The 15,659-nt window shown below is 32.7% G+C and overlaps 1 long non-coding RNA gene across 1 annotated transcript in view; it reads left to right on the forward strand.

Moving 5' to 3' along the window:
- Nucleotides 1-15,188, forward strand: part of LOC144340640 (uncharacterized) — a 78,526-nt gene extending 63,338 nt beyond the window's left edge. The window contains exons 3-4 of the long non-coding RNA XR_013416884.1: nucleotides 14,392-14,455; nucleotides 15,169-15,188. This is a non-coding gene — a long non-coding RNA (uncharacterized LOC144340640). The remainder of the gene's footprint in view (nucleotides 1-14,391; nucleotides 14,456-15,168) is intronic.
- The last annotated feature ends 471 nt before the right edge of the window (nucleotides 15,189-15,659 follow it).

Below are 15,659 nucleotides of genomic sequence, written 5' to 3' on the forward strand. Positions count from 1 at the left end.
GCTCTTAATTTTTGAAATTTAAAGGATACCTTAAGATTTTAGTTAAATAACATCACAAATATATGCAAGATAATTTCAAATACTGCTCTTTTTTCCTTTTGAACATGTTATAACAAAAGACTATACAATATTATTTACTTGAGAATATAAAGGTTACTTGCAAATTAATTACTCAATGAGATGTCAAGAATACTTGAACAGGTAATTGTAGAAAAAGAAATAAGGCTAGCCATGGATATAGAAAGATTTTCTATCACAGAGAAAATCAAGAATGTGCCACCTTAAAACTATGAGATTATTAGTATGTTAGCATGGGAGCATGCTTTTGCAGCAATGGGTATAGCAGCATATATGGTACAGTGATGCACCAAATAGATCTGGCCCTGCTGATTCTTTTAAAAATATTTTCTAAGAAAAATATAAATAATATGTACAAAAATGCTTACACCAAAGATGCTTACCACAGAATTATTTTAAATAGTGGAAAAACATGAGAACAATATATGCATGCAATCATGATATCTTTTGAAAGACTAGGAAGTTACTGCAAATGTCATAAAAGAATACGACATCTAATCCTATTCATAATACACCCATGTGAAAAACGAAAGTGTTTCCAAGCTCTCTGCAGTGGGCTTTTATTATTTATAAAATTTAAAAAACTACCAAATATTCCTTTGGCCTTAGAACTTCATCAAAATCCAGTATGTTCTCATACCATTTTTACTAATGAATTAGTTATCGCATGTAAAGCGCCTGCCTAGCATAATTTAGATGATGAAATGTAGCATATATAATAATAGTCATCATAATACTTAAAGTAAAACCTTAGTCAACATTTTTTCTTATAAATTTGGTGTACTTCATGCAAATGTTTAAAAAAAGAATGAGTATCTTTGTAAAGGAGACTTGTATACTATCAAAACTATTTAATGTTGGATATTTTTCTCAATCAAAATTATAAATGCAGCCACTCATAGTATTACAGACATATAATGCTTTCATCTTCTCTTGTATTGGCTGCTATCAGAATACTCCACAATTCACTGAAAAAAGTCCTACAACAATGTTCAACTTATTCATTTTGACCTTAAGTTGTTGCTTTTGTAGTGCTGTATAGAAAGACTAAGTTAGGCAGAAGCAGTGTCTTCATGAATCATATATGTTGTGTTTTGTATATTTAACTATTTACAAAATGTATATACATAATCAATAAAAGTAACATCTTAAGAAGAATAATAAGAATAAATTAATAAGAATAAACCATAAATAATCAGTAGGAATAAACTATAAATATTTTAACAAATGTATACATTAATAAATGTTCAAATGAGTGAAATTAAACATATGACACACTATAAAATAGAGAGGATTATAGAAAAATAGGAAAATGATAAATATTTAATATACATATACATATAATCACAAATAATGAATAATATATCTTAAGTTTTATTTTCGTCATGTAAGGATGTGAAATAGATACATAAATAATGCAGTGAAATCGTATTTGATATAATACATCAGGTGATGATAACGTGCTAATATAAATTAAACTTTGTAAGAGTATAGCCAAAATACTCATATATCTTTAACATGATTGACAGTTTCCCAAATGAAGAAACCAAGAATATACTTATATACCTATTAAGTTTTGGGCTCTGTGTTTTACATGCACACACACACACACACACACACACACACACTTCTCATGAAATCTCTTAGGTTTTTGTTATTTGGTCCAGAAAACTAGGCTTGGATTAATGAACTGAAGGAAAAGCATACACAAAGTTGAAAAGTTAATGTGAAAATCTAGTTATAACATTGCATATTTATGCATTATTTCAAAATTGTGCTGAGAATACAGAAGGCACTCAATAAATATTTGTTGAGAGTATGAATAAATGAATGCTAATTATAGTTTGCTCTTATTTGCCTTATTGGAGTTGTTGGAAATCCATTTATTTACTTCAGGTCCTGGGGAGCCTGAGGAATAAAGGTACTAAGGGTATGGCTGAATGTTACATGTTTCATTTCTCATTTCTTTCTTTGGCCCAGGGAAACTGAATGACTAAATATAAATATCCCAATTTACATGTTATTTGGTTCCTAAAGATAGAATAATGACTCTTCCTTATGAATCTTGATTGGATTATTAATACAGTACTGATACCTCCCTCCAAAGCAAAAAAAAAAAAAAAAAAAAAAAAAAAAAAAAAAAATCACTCAGAGATGACAAGGTCTTCCAGAAATAATTTTAAATATTTAAATAACATTGGTTCTAAGACTGTATAAAAATCTAAGTGTGAGATTAAATGAGAAACAGATAATGCATCAATGATACTTTCATTCTTAATTTTCAGGGAAAAAATCCAATATTAGGAAAATGCGGAACTCAGTGCTTATCAACTAAGCTCAACTTACTTTTTGAGAAGTTTATAACATTTTCTCAAATTGACTAAAAGATAATATTAGGAATATAAGATGAGGACAAATATCCAGAAAATATGGCATGAAAAATATTATAGGTTTTCTTTCTTCTTACTTAGACCTAAGATCTAAAGCACTGGCCATAAACCATTTGAAGGACCTTAGGTTCTTAAAGCTGTTACTTCACAGACATAAAACCAAGTGTTGGTTCTGTGCACTTGGTTTGTTGATTTAAGTCACCCATATAGAATACTGAATGGAAACATACCAGTCTATAATAGATTAAGTTGATTGTTTTTGCTGGCAGATGTGAGAGAGCATCATTGCTCATTATATGGTTGGCTTAATTGGTTTTCTCCTGGAATACATGGATGGCATTCTTTTAATCTGTTCCACACAGAGTACTTACAATCAAAGCCGCTGAATTATTGTTTAATTGGTAGTATATTTTAGATCATGGTTCCATTCTGGGATTGGTTTATGATAAAACACTTGTTTGTCCTTTACACAGGGATTAATGTGGGGGCAGAAAAAGGTCATTTCTGTTGTTTTCAAGCATTAACCACTTGTTATTAGTAAAATGCTGAAATGAGACTTCACTGGTTTTAAAAACCAAATACTGTAATAGGACACAGAATTTAATGAGAATATTCTCTCTTTAGAGAATGATTTTTGTTGTCATGTATTATACAGTAGAAAGGTCAAATGATGGATGTGACTATTACAAATAGCAGTGATTTATGATGGGGTATCTGTAAAATAGACAGGTTTTGCTTGGAGAAAAGAATCAAAATCTCTGTTTCAAAGTAGCATTAATATTTTTGTTCTGTAACTAGAAAATTAATAAACAATGTTTGCAAAGGCCTTTCAGTGGCGATTTTTGTGATTACGGTTTAAATCTAGGCTAGAGAGGAACACTTTAAAATTGTGTTTTAAAATCACATTTGGAAAACGGCCTTTCTTTAGTTTTCATTAAAAGATGGATGAAGACAATAAAACAAAATAAGGACTCAGAAGAACCCTAAACATAGACCAACAGATAACCTACACTCAGAACCTAGGAGGATAGACTTTCCTCTAACTTTAATAAAACTGGGCTACCTTGTAACCTGTCTCAAAACAACATCACATTCAAAAGAAAACCAGTATGAGACAAACAAAAGAATCAAACAGCAACTTAAATGTTAACTGCAGCTTTACCAAGGCCATCTCAATAAAATAGCAACTTATGACTCACAGGAAAATGACCTACAATCACCTTTATTCACCTGAATGTCCCTGAATCTTCAGAGAAATAGTTCATGTCTCTCCTATATTTCTCTCATCCTCAGAAAACCTGCAGTTCACACAGCCCATGCAAACCTGGGCTCTCGTTCTATGGACTATCTGACTGTTATTAGATTTAAATATAAATTAATTTTGTCTCTCTTGGTCGTTTAAATGTCACCCTATATTCAATAGTCCACATTCAAACAAGGGCTAGGAACTAAACAAATACACATAACTAGGATTTCTAAAAGGCAGGGGAAGGTACATTGGTGTTCTTCTTTCATTTCAGTGAGCATAATTGATTGAGAATCTTCCCAACCAGTGCCCTACCCAAGTGTAATCTCACGAAACAGATAAACCTTGTTCACCTGCAAGAAGCAGAAAACAGAAACAAATAAAATATAATATGGTCTAAAATCTGATCAGTGAAGACTTCTTTTCCGCTTTTACAATTTTACTCATGCAAAATGAAGCATTTATTTGTAGTATTCTACCCACGCCCAATAGATTATCTGCCATTGCCAAACGCAACATTGTCTTAAGGTGTTAATCTTGTGTACCTTTCTTATAGGTAGTCCTACTTGCTAGTCATTTATTACAGCAATGCCGCTATTTCAAACACATCTAGAAGAATAGCATTAGTGTATTGATCATGATAATGTTTGGAGAGCTTTGTAACTTAGGTTTTCATTGATGATCTAATTATATGTTGAGATACTTTGCTAAAAATTGTCTTTCAAGACATAGTCTTTTACCAGCCCCTTAGATAGCTTTTTTTTTTTTTTTTTTGCAGTGGTGTGATCTTGGCTCACTGCAACCTATGCCTCCCAGGTTCAAGCAATTCTCCTGTCTCAGCCTCCCAAGTAGCTGGGACTACAGGTGCACGCCACCACGCCTGCCATGCCCGGCTAATTTTTATGTTTTTACTATAGACGGGGTTTCAACCTGTTGGCCAGGCTGGTCTTGTACTCCTGACCTCTTGGCCTCCCAAAGTGCTTGGATTATAGGCTTTATTCCATATAATCTTCTTTTCAATTTTTCCTATTGTTCCATATATGCATATAGGTAGGAATATATGTATGTATACAATTTTTGAATTCTTAATTTTTGACATTGTTAACCATATATAGAAATAAAGCATATGTATAATTAACCCATATGTATCCAATAATTTAAATCCAAAAATTATCCACATATTTCTGTTCTTTTATGTATTACCCCAATTGTTTTTCCTAGAATATGTTAAAAGAAATCCCATATAGTTTATAATTTCGTCCTTAAAAGAAGCCCTAAATTGTTATTACATCTAACAAACTGAAATTCTCCTTTATCATAATCTATAAAAAAGTTCATGTACAATTTTATCCAATTTCTTAAAAATATAATTGTATAGTCAATTCATATGAATCAGGATTCAAATAAGTTTATTCATTGCATTCAGATGATAGGTCTCTTAAGTCTCTTTTATCCATGTCAGTTCATTCTATTATTCCACTAGACCATTTATTCATTAAAAAGTGTGGCTTTTGAGCACACAACTTATTTTTTTGTTAAAACTGGTAAAGAATAGATAATAATCAGTTTAAACATTTTAGAAGAATATTTCATAATTGGTGGGAATTTTTTTTTTTTTTTTTTTTTTTTTTTTTTTTTTTTTTTACCAAGTCTCGCTCTGTTGCCTAGGCTGGAGTGCAGTGGCATGATCTTGGCTCACTGCAACCTCCGCCTCCTAGGTTCAAGGAATTCTCCAGCCTCAGTCTCCCAAGTAACTGAGATTACAGGTGCCTGCCATCACACAAAGTTAATTTTTGTATTTTTTAGTAGAGATGGGGTTTTACCATGTTGGCCAGGCTGGTCTTGAACTCCTGATCTCAGGTGATCTGCCCACCTTGGCCTGCCAGAGTACTGAGATTATAGGTGTGAGCCACCGTGCCTGGCCCCAAATTGGTGTTTTTTACTTTCTACTTCATTGTAAATGCTTGATTTTTCTAACTTTTGTGATCTGACTATTGCTCATAAGTGTAACAGCCACACTATTGCTGCATAACAAAATTATCACGCATTTATTTAATTAATAATATTGCAAGGCAAGTATAGGCTGGAAGTTCTAATAGACACTTGGCTAGGGTCTCGTTGGTCTTAAATGGCTTTCTTTATATGTGTAGTAGTTAGCTTGGTGCAGGTTTTGGCAAAATTTTTCTTCAAGGATAAGTACACGTTTTGTTTGGAGAGTCATGCAACATATGCCACAATTATTTGATACTTCCATTAAGCTAAAAAACATACATAGAGGAAAACATAAATAAATGAACAGGGCTGTATCCCAATAAGAATTTATTTATGAAAACTGCTGAATGGTCAATGGCTTGTAGTTTGCCAACCTCTGATATAATGGAAAATGACAGTGGGAATACATGGTGCTCTTCAGAAAAAAACAGATGAAAAACTAAGGTAATCTAATAAAATATAGTAACAGACATTTAAAAATGCCTGATGATCTTATTATACAATTTTCTATATTTGAAAAAAGAATCATTGGCTTGAAGATAGTGCAGTAGAAATGACACAATTTAAAAAAGAAGGTAAAGGTAAAATCATTTAAAAATTAAAGAAATAAAAAGAACAGGCTGGGCATGGTAGCTCACACCTGTAATCCCAGGACTTTGGGTGGCCGGGGTAGGCAGATCACCTGAGGTCAAGAGTTCTAGACCAGCCTCACCAACATGGTGAAATTCTGTCTCTACTAAAAATACAAGATTAGCGGGGTGAGGTAGCACATGCCTGTAATCTCAGCTATTCAGTAGGCTGAGGCAGGAGAATCACTTGAACCTGGGAGGCAGAGGTTGCAGTGAGCTGAGATCATGCCATTGTACTGTAGCCTGGCAACAAGAGCAAAACTCTGTCAAAAACAACAACAACAACAACGAAAAAGAGTACAGAAGATGCGCAAAATAACACAGTAACACAAAGGGTCTAACTTTTGTACAATTGAGATCCCAGATAAAGATAAGAAAGAATGAGGCAGAAAAAATATTTGAAAAAATAATAGCTGTTTCTTTTTTATCAAAATGAAAGATATGAAACCACACATCCAAGAATGTCACATAATATCAGCCGGAAACAAAGATACAGGTAGAAAATATTAAATACAGCCAGTGAGAAGACACATTACTTACAGTTGTCAGAGATCAATATTACAGCAGACTTTTTATTAGATACTATGTATACCAGAAGACAATGAGTACCATTTTTTTAAATGCTGAAAGAAAAAAAATCTCAAACTAGAATTCTGTATTCAGCAAAAAACATGTCTTAGAAATCAAAAGGACATTAAAGCTTTTCAAAAAATCAAAAACAGAAAGAGCTCATATTAGTCAATTTCCACTAGTAAAATTGGTAAAGGAAGCTCTTCAGGCAGAAAGAATAAGATGTCATATAGACACAAGTGTTGCAGTAAGAATGTTGTAAAATTGAAATGATTATACAATTCATTTTTCTGCTTTTTAAATCAATCTAAAAGATAACTGTGTATGGAATAAATAATACCAACATATTGTTTGTTTCTATATGTAAAATAAAATGTATGAAAGCAATAGCACAAAGCTTAGGCAGGGGAATTGGGATGATATTGTTGTAAGTTTCATACATTATATATGAAGCACTGTGATAGTATTTGAAGAAAGATTGTGATTACTTACAGATTAGTAATATAAATGCTAGTATACTCAGTAAAATTTTAAAGAGCAGAGTAAGAAATAAAGCATAAATGAAGTTAAAATACAGTAATTTAAAATATCATATAATATGAAAGAAGGTATAAAAGAGGAAAAAATGAACAAATAATAAAAGGAAAATAGAAAATACCTAGCAGCATGATAGACTTTAATCCAAAAATATGAATAATCACATTAAATGGAAATGGTTTGAACCTACCGGTTAAAATAATTCAGATTTTATTAAAAGCAAGACCCAGCTATGCAGGGGCCTTTGAAAACAGTATGCTGAGAATAGATAGGGCTCAAGGACAGTATCTCCAATTGAACTTTTAATGAACTCCCGTAGGCGCCAAGAAGGCGGGCAGATAAGGAAGAGCATAGAAACAAGGAACTGAGTAGAAGGTTACATGTGGGAAAAGAAAGTTTGTTTTGCATTGCATTCTTTCTGCTGACGTGGGGTTTATGGGGTATAAATAAAGTGAGGCGGAGGCTCTGAGTGCGGCCGCCATGTTCTCTGTGTGTCTTTGTCTTTTGTGTGTTCTTTCATTCTCCACCACCCCCGGCACGGACCCCAACACAGCTATATATATGTTTTATAAGAACTCCACCATAAATAAATAAACATCAACTTAAATATAGATCAAAAGTAAATCAGTGGAGAAAGATATTCCATACAAACACCAAAGAACGCTGGATTGGCTAAATTAACATTTAAAGAGTAGATTTCTAAAAAAAGAATATTATCAGGTATAAAAGATATTTAACAATAATAAACATTTAAATATTAAATGTATATATATTTCCATTGGCAAACATATAGATAATAATGTTTGTGTAGGAAAAGATACACTTCATTTTTTAAAAATTATTCTTACATTATTGTAAAAGAAATCTCTTGCAATGTATTAGAATTTCCTTCATTTGGTAGTTGTTTGCTCCTTGTCATTTTCCTATTGAGAATGTATGCTTTCATTCTTTTCTATTATTTGTGTCAATATTTATGTATACTGCTGAGTCAAAAATAAAACGTTTGAACTTCTTGATTTATTCTACTATTTTTTGTTGTCTAAATAATTTGTATTTCAAGTTTCTGTATCCAGTGAAAATATCATTTAAAAGATAAACATGAAATAAATATTTCCAGCTGGACCACACTGTATAAAAATGACGTTCTTTGGGATGAAGAATAATGACACAACAAAGATAATCATATTTGCAGTAAAAATGAGCAAAACCAAAAGTAAATAAATTGATACACATATGTTTGTTTGCATGTATGTTTTTAGTCATAATTTTATTTAAGGTATCTAATTGTCTAAAACAAAAATTACAAATCTGAGATAGCTCATATAAAAGAAAAATATCACAACAATAGCACCAATTATAATGTGGGAATGAAATTAAACCGTTGTCAGTTCATTGCATTTGTAAAGCAGGAAATTGAAGCTTTAAGTGTGAGGTGAGAAATAAAAAGCAACTTTCAGATGTGAACTGAGAAGTGTGAAGTAGGACATGGAAAACGCCAATGTGTGATGTGCTACTGACTTTGTTAAATGGTAAGTTTTTCATATAATATGCCTAACTTTCATGTTGTATGCCTAAATCAATCATTTAGAAAAGGGGTAAAATGAGAGGTGGCCAACAGTACTTTCAGTAAATAAAATGGAGTGCAACAATAATATTTAATCAACCCAGAGGATGCAAAAAAGAAGAGAGAAAAAAAGTCATATAAAAAAATGAAAAATGAATGACACAGTTTACACTTAAACATAACCATATCAATAATTATATTAAATGTCAATTGATTAAATATACCAATTAAACACAGAGAGTGCTAGATGGGATAAAATCATTTACTATATTCTGGCTAAAAAAGACCTATTTAAAATTTATAGACACATGTGTACTAAAAATAAAAAGTATGAAAAATACACCATAGAAAGAGTAAGCATAAAAATGGTATGGTACATTAATATCAGACAAAAGCAATTGGAAGAACTATTGTACATAAAATACAATGGGAGACATTTTTAAACAATAAAACTGGAAATTTAACTGGATGCACATTCATAGTTGGAAATGTAAAGCCCTTTTTTTTTTTTGAGACGGAGTCTCGCTCTGTCGCCCAGGCTGGAGTGCAGTGGTCGGATCTCAGCTCACTGCAAGCTCCGCCTCCCGGGTTCCGGCCATTCTCCTGCCTCAGCCTCCCGAGTAGCTGGGACTACAGGCGCCCGCCACCTCGCCCGGCTAGTTTTTTGTATTTTTTAGTAGAGAAGGGGTCACCGTGTTAGCCAGGATGGTCTCGATCTCCTGACCTCGTGATCCACCCATCTCGGCCTCCCAAAGTGCTGGGATTACAGATGCTCCTTGGCTTACAGTGGTGTTACCTCACAATAAACCCATTGTAAGTTGAAAATATTGTAAATCAAAGATGCGTTTTATACACCTCACCTATGGAACATCGCAACTTAGTTTTGCCTACCTTAAACACGCTCAGAACACTTACATCAGCCTACAGTTGGGAAAATTATACAATACAAAGCTTTTTTATAATAAAGTCTTGAAGATTTCATGAAATTTATTGAATACTGTAGCTAAAGGTGGAAACGGAAGGATTATATGAGTACTCAAAGTACATTTTCTACTGAATACTTACCATTATAAGTCAGGGAGTCAGGGACCACCTGTAATTTTTATTTACTCTGAACTGCTACAGAAATAACGTGGATGTGTCCATACCTTCTTAGGACTTTAGCATAACCATTGCTATAAAACATGACAAGCACAACATAAAAAATAAAATTTCTGACTAATTTCTCTCAAAAATTAACAAATATTAGAAACTTAAATTCCATAATACATATAAAGGATGCTACATGACAACCAAGTAGGGCTTATCATAAAACTCTGAAGTTGGATAACAATCGGTTATCAATCAATGTTTCCTTTAACCACATTAAGAATCAAAGTCATAACAACCATATCATCAGATAATTTCAGAAAACATTAAAAATTTAATACCCATTCTTTATTAAAAATTACTATTAAACTAATAATGAGAGTCCTTTTTATTTAACTAATTAATTAATTAATTAATAATTTTGAGGCAGGGTTTCACTCCGTAGTGAGGGCTGGAGTACAGTGGCGTGATCATGGCTCACTTCATGAATCCTCCTCCCTCAGCCTCACAATTTAGGTGAGACTACAGGCATGTGTCACCACACCTGGCTAATTTTTAAATTTTTTTTGTAGAGATGAGATCTTACGATATTGCCTAGGCTGGTCTCAAACTCCTGGGCTCAAGCCATCCTCTCACCTTGGCCTCCAAAGGGAGAGCACATTTTTAATTGAAAAAGAAAAACTATTAATAAAGCCATGATTTTCAATGCTGGGATATTGAAAACATCCCTCCACCACCTCTTAGATCAAGAAAAATCAAGAGATGCTTGTTATTCTTATTCAATGAAGTTCTGAATTATCTAGCCTCTGTTACAAGGCTAAAAAAGAATTGCACGTGAATTTTAAAGGTGAAATCAAGCCTGTCATTGTTTGCAGACGTGATGGTATATCTGGAACATCCAAAGAATCAACAAACTATTTAAAATTAATATTTAGAATTAACAAGTTTCCTGGACACATGGTCATTAAAAAAAGTAATTGTATTTTATGTTCTAGCAACAAACAATTGGAAAATTTACATTTCTAAAAACTGCCACTTACTATTGCAATATCAATACAATATTGCAATGTTAATAATATCAAACACTAGAAATAAATCTAATGAAAGATGAACAATATTTCCCAATCGTATGTTCACAGACTGAAACATTCAATATTGTGAAGATGTCAATATTCCCAAAATTTTTCTATAAATTCATTTCAATCTCAACCAAAATTCAAAATCCAAGAATTTTGTTTTAGAAATTGATACAATGATACTAAAATTACAGAAATGCAAAAGCACAAGATTAGTGAAGGTGGTCTGGAAGAATAAATCTGGGGAATTTATATTCACAAAATCAAGACCTAACAAAAAACTATATTAATTAATACAGTTCAGTGGAAAAATTGGTGGTTGGTGCTATGTAATTATATTCTTTCCTGGAAAATAAAGTGTACATGGAATCCTATTTCAGACAAAACACAAAATCAAATTTCAGATGGAATTCATATTTAAATTGATATTAAAATGAAAACTATTTTAGCAGGAAACAAGAGAACATCAGGTTGACTTTGGAGTTGGGCTGATTTCATAAAGAAATAAGAAAAAAGCAGTAACTACAAAAGAGGAAATATATATACTGAAATATATTACAAATTATTTAAAGTGATTAACATATTGCAAAAGCAAGCCCCATCATGGGAGTAGATCTAAATACACACAGTCAACAAGACACTGATCTCTGGTATACATAAAGAACTCTAACAAGCAAGTAAGTCTAAGGTGGACAATCAAATTTAAAAAATGAGCAAAACTTGAAAAAACATCTCACAAAACAGAATACTCAAATTGCCAATAAACGTATTAATTTGCTCATCTGTGAGTCATCAGGGAAATGAAAATTATAACCATAATGGGATACAATTCCACTTGTACCATATTAGGTAAAATGGAAAATACACTAAAACAATTACCAACTGTGTCAAGAAGATGATGCAATTAGAACTGTCCTATAATGCTAATGGGAGGGTCAACTGGGAAAACTCTAGAAAATTGTTGGGAAGTAGCTCTTCATGTGGAACATGAGTAAATGCATGACCCAGCAATTCCATCAAGAGGTATATACTCAACAGAAATGTTCACCTGATGCACAAGAATACTCATAGCAAGATTGACTGTAACAGCTACGAAAGATATTTGATCATATGCAGTAATGCCTTATAAGAGCCATACTTACTCATTAGCAGTATTTAAAAAACATCCACCATAAATAGAAATATGAAAAAAGGATGGGATTATTTATATAAATAAAATCTGGAATACAAATAGTAAGTGGAGGATTATCATGATGGGAGATTTATTCTTAAGATATTATATAATCATTAAAATCATACTCACAAATATTACTTAATATTAAAGATTAATGGTTTTTAAAATGTGACCTGAGAACCCCTGAAGTAAGTGCAATGGACTTGCAGAGGTTTTGTGAGATCAAGAATAAAATGTTTTTTTCACTCCTCTTACTCTCTCACAAGTGTACAAAGTTTGCTATGGTTTGAGAGTCTACATTTGCAACTATTTTTTTTTTTGAGAGATGGAGTCTGTCTCTGTCTTCCAGGCTAGAGTGAAGTGGCATGATTTTGGCTCACTGCAGTCTCAACCTCCTGGCCTTTACCAATCCTCCCACCTCAGCCTCCCAAAGTGCTGGGTAGTGAGCCACTCCTGCAGGAACTAACCTTTAAGAAACTGCTAACTATTGACTTTGGGTTATTTATACACATCACAGTTATCTAGAAAGGCAAATAAAATACTCCTTCCTTTTCCAAAAATGTATCTGTGTGACGCCAGTTATTTTTAGTACATATATTAACAAAAGCAATATATTGCACTACATTGAATGCAGAAGCAGACATGGAAATTCAGCTGTCTTCTTTTAAGCCAGATACTAAAGAAATTCATTAAAAACTTTAAAAGAATGACCCCCTTCTCAATAATATTTTGCTTTGACAAGCATAGGTATCAGAAGGTATATTATTTTTGTTAACATGTAATAGATTTATTATTATTCAATGACTAAATACGTATTTTAAGTTTTTCTCATTTTAAATCCTGATATGGCAAAGTCATTGATATATCTTACGTAAACCAAAGTTCTTGGTGGACTCAATAAATTTTAATACTGTGGTTAGAGAGATTAGAATGGTTAAGGGCTACTAACATAGGTAGCAACATTACAAAAAAAAATATGTAAAAACACAGAATATAAATTGAAGGCCTGGATTTTGCCAATGTATGGCAGGTGACCTGGGGATAGGTTGCTCCTCGATGACTCTTACCTTTGACATATGAAAAGAAACATATCTATCTTGTGTGTTTTTGTTTTAATAAAATAAAATAGAATTTGACTCTGGCATATTAAAATGCTCATTTTGTATATCTACTAATAATTAGTATACATTAGGTTAGAAAATATTTAAAATTAATTTTGCTCTGTACGTAAAAACAACTTTTGTTCAAATGAGAATAGTTAGACTGGATGTGGTGGCTCATGCCTATAATCCCAGTATTGTAGGAGGCAAAGGAGGGAAGATCACCTGAGGTCAGTAGTCTGAGACCAGCCTGGGTAACAAAGCGAGACTCCATCTCTACAAAAAATTTTAAAATTAGCTGGGCATACTGGCATATCCCAGTAGTTCCAGCTACATGGGAGGCTGAGGTGGGAGGATCACTTGAGCCCAGGAGGTTGGGGCTGCAGTGAGCCATGATCATGCCACTGTACTCCAGTCTGGGCACCAGAGTGAGAACCTGTCTCAAAAAAAAAAAAAAAAAAAAAGGATTAATTGAGGGGATGGGTCGATCACATTTGCCACAACTGAGCAATTACATTCTTGATATCTAATCTTAAAATAACCACTAAGAATATGCTAATCCATTTCATTTTTAGTTAAAAAAATGAATATGCTATTTCCATATATTTAATGAAAATGGTAATTTATTTCATTTTTAATTGTATTGATCATCTTGATTGGGACGTCTGGAAATCCTTACTTAGAAGGAAATCCCATAGTCTCATCAGGGCTACTCTGCTGGTAAAATAAATAATCCTTGTTTATCTTCACCGCAAACTCCAGGTCAAGTGACTGCATTGAACCTTCAACATCAAATTGCTAACATAAGTACTGCCAACCTACTGCAGTTATGGGAGAAATAAGGAGTCTCATACAGAACATCCATAAAACAAGTAAAGTTAAATGCTTTGAGCAATAAATGCAACAATGCCGAAACTGAATGTCATGTTTTTTGCTCTGATTTGAGGAGAGATCTTCCGTATAATGATCTGAAGAATATGGAGAATCCTTCTCACGCTCAAGGAGGCAATGTGAGCCTCTTGCTTGTTGCAGTTGTTCTTGTTTTAAAATTTCTTCCATACTAGAGAGCTGTACCTGTTGAATGCTTAATGTTCCTTTCTTCCAGATCTATGATTCTTCTGCCGTATGTTCCCCAAATTGAAAAGAGATTTCATTTTTTTAAACAAAAATTCTTTTGACATCTTAGTTTTCATAACCTAATCTACTCAGCCAACCTTCTTTTTCAATTATCCTATGGGTGCTAAGATGTCACGTAAAAATTTTCATTTAATTTTGAAACTGCCATTGAACATACTTTATAATGAAAGTAAAAGCATTATTAAAATTGAGCTGCAGTTGTATTTGCTTTGATACACTCTGCGTAATATTTCTTGAAACAGGCTGACTCAATTGCATATTCAAAGACAGAATTTGTCCAGTTAGCAACCTGGAAGAATGACAGGTCTAAAACAAAGTAATCCTGCTTTAAAAACAAGGAGAGAAACAGAGAAAGAGACACTATGAATGTGTTGTGGGAAGGGAATCCCACTAAGTAATCCAAATATATTCTTTCCAAGTTCGTTTGTGGAGTAGAAAGTGGTTTTATCCAGATGTGTTTAATGTATTTGGTAAGAAAAGTGATGAACTTTGATTTATGACTTTTATTAATAATTTGGTGTCTTATGTTAGTATTGTATGTACTCACAGGTTATGAAAAGTTACTTTCTTTCTTTGAATTTCACAGCAATTGTGAGGATCTCTGAACAGGAGCGATTTGTACAGGAAGAGACCGGCAGAAAATTCAGTTAAGTTGCTCTAATTGATCTACATGGTAAGGAACCAGGTATGTTTTTGTCTGAGGATTGTTTCTTTCTCTTGTATCAAAACTTCTTCCTGTCTCCATAGGGAGAAAAAAAAAGGAAAATAAGATATTATCCACAAATTTTCCTGGAGATACAGTAACATACATTTCCTAGAATGTAGTGGACACATTATTCGTATCTACTGAAATATGCACCCTATTGGTATTGGCATAAAGAGATGTAGAATTGGTTTTATGGTTTCCCAATAAGATATTCTGTTAGATTATGAATTGTACTGGAAAATCCTGGTATTTATGTAAGTTGGGCAAAATTAGATATGTAATAGCTTTACGCTTTTAGCAATGATTTAATTTACAAACCCTCATGCACACGTATGTTTATTGCGGCACTATTCACAATAGCAAAGACTTGG

Source organism: Macaca mulatta, chromosome 4 (genome assembly GCF_049350105.2).
Source record: "Macaca mulatta isolate MMU2019108-1 chromosome 4, T2T-MMU8v2.0, whole genome shotgun sequence".
Lineage (NCBI taxonomy): Eukaryota > Metazoa > Chordata > Mammalia > Primates > Cercopithecidae > Macaca > Macaca mulatta.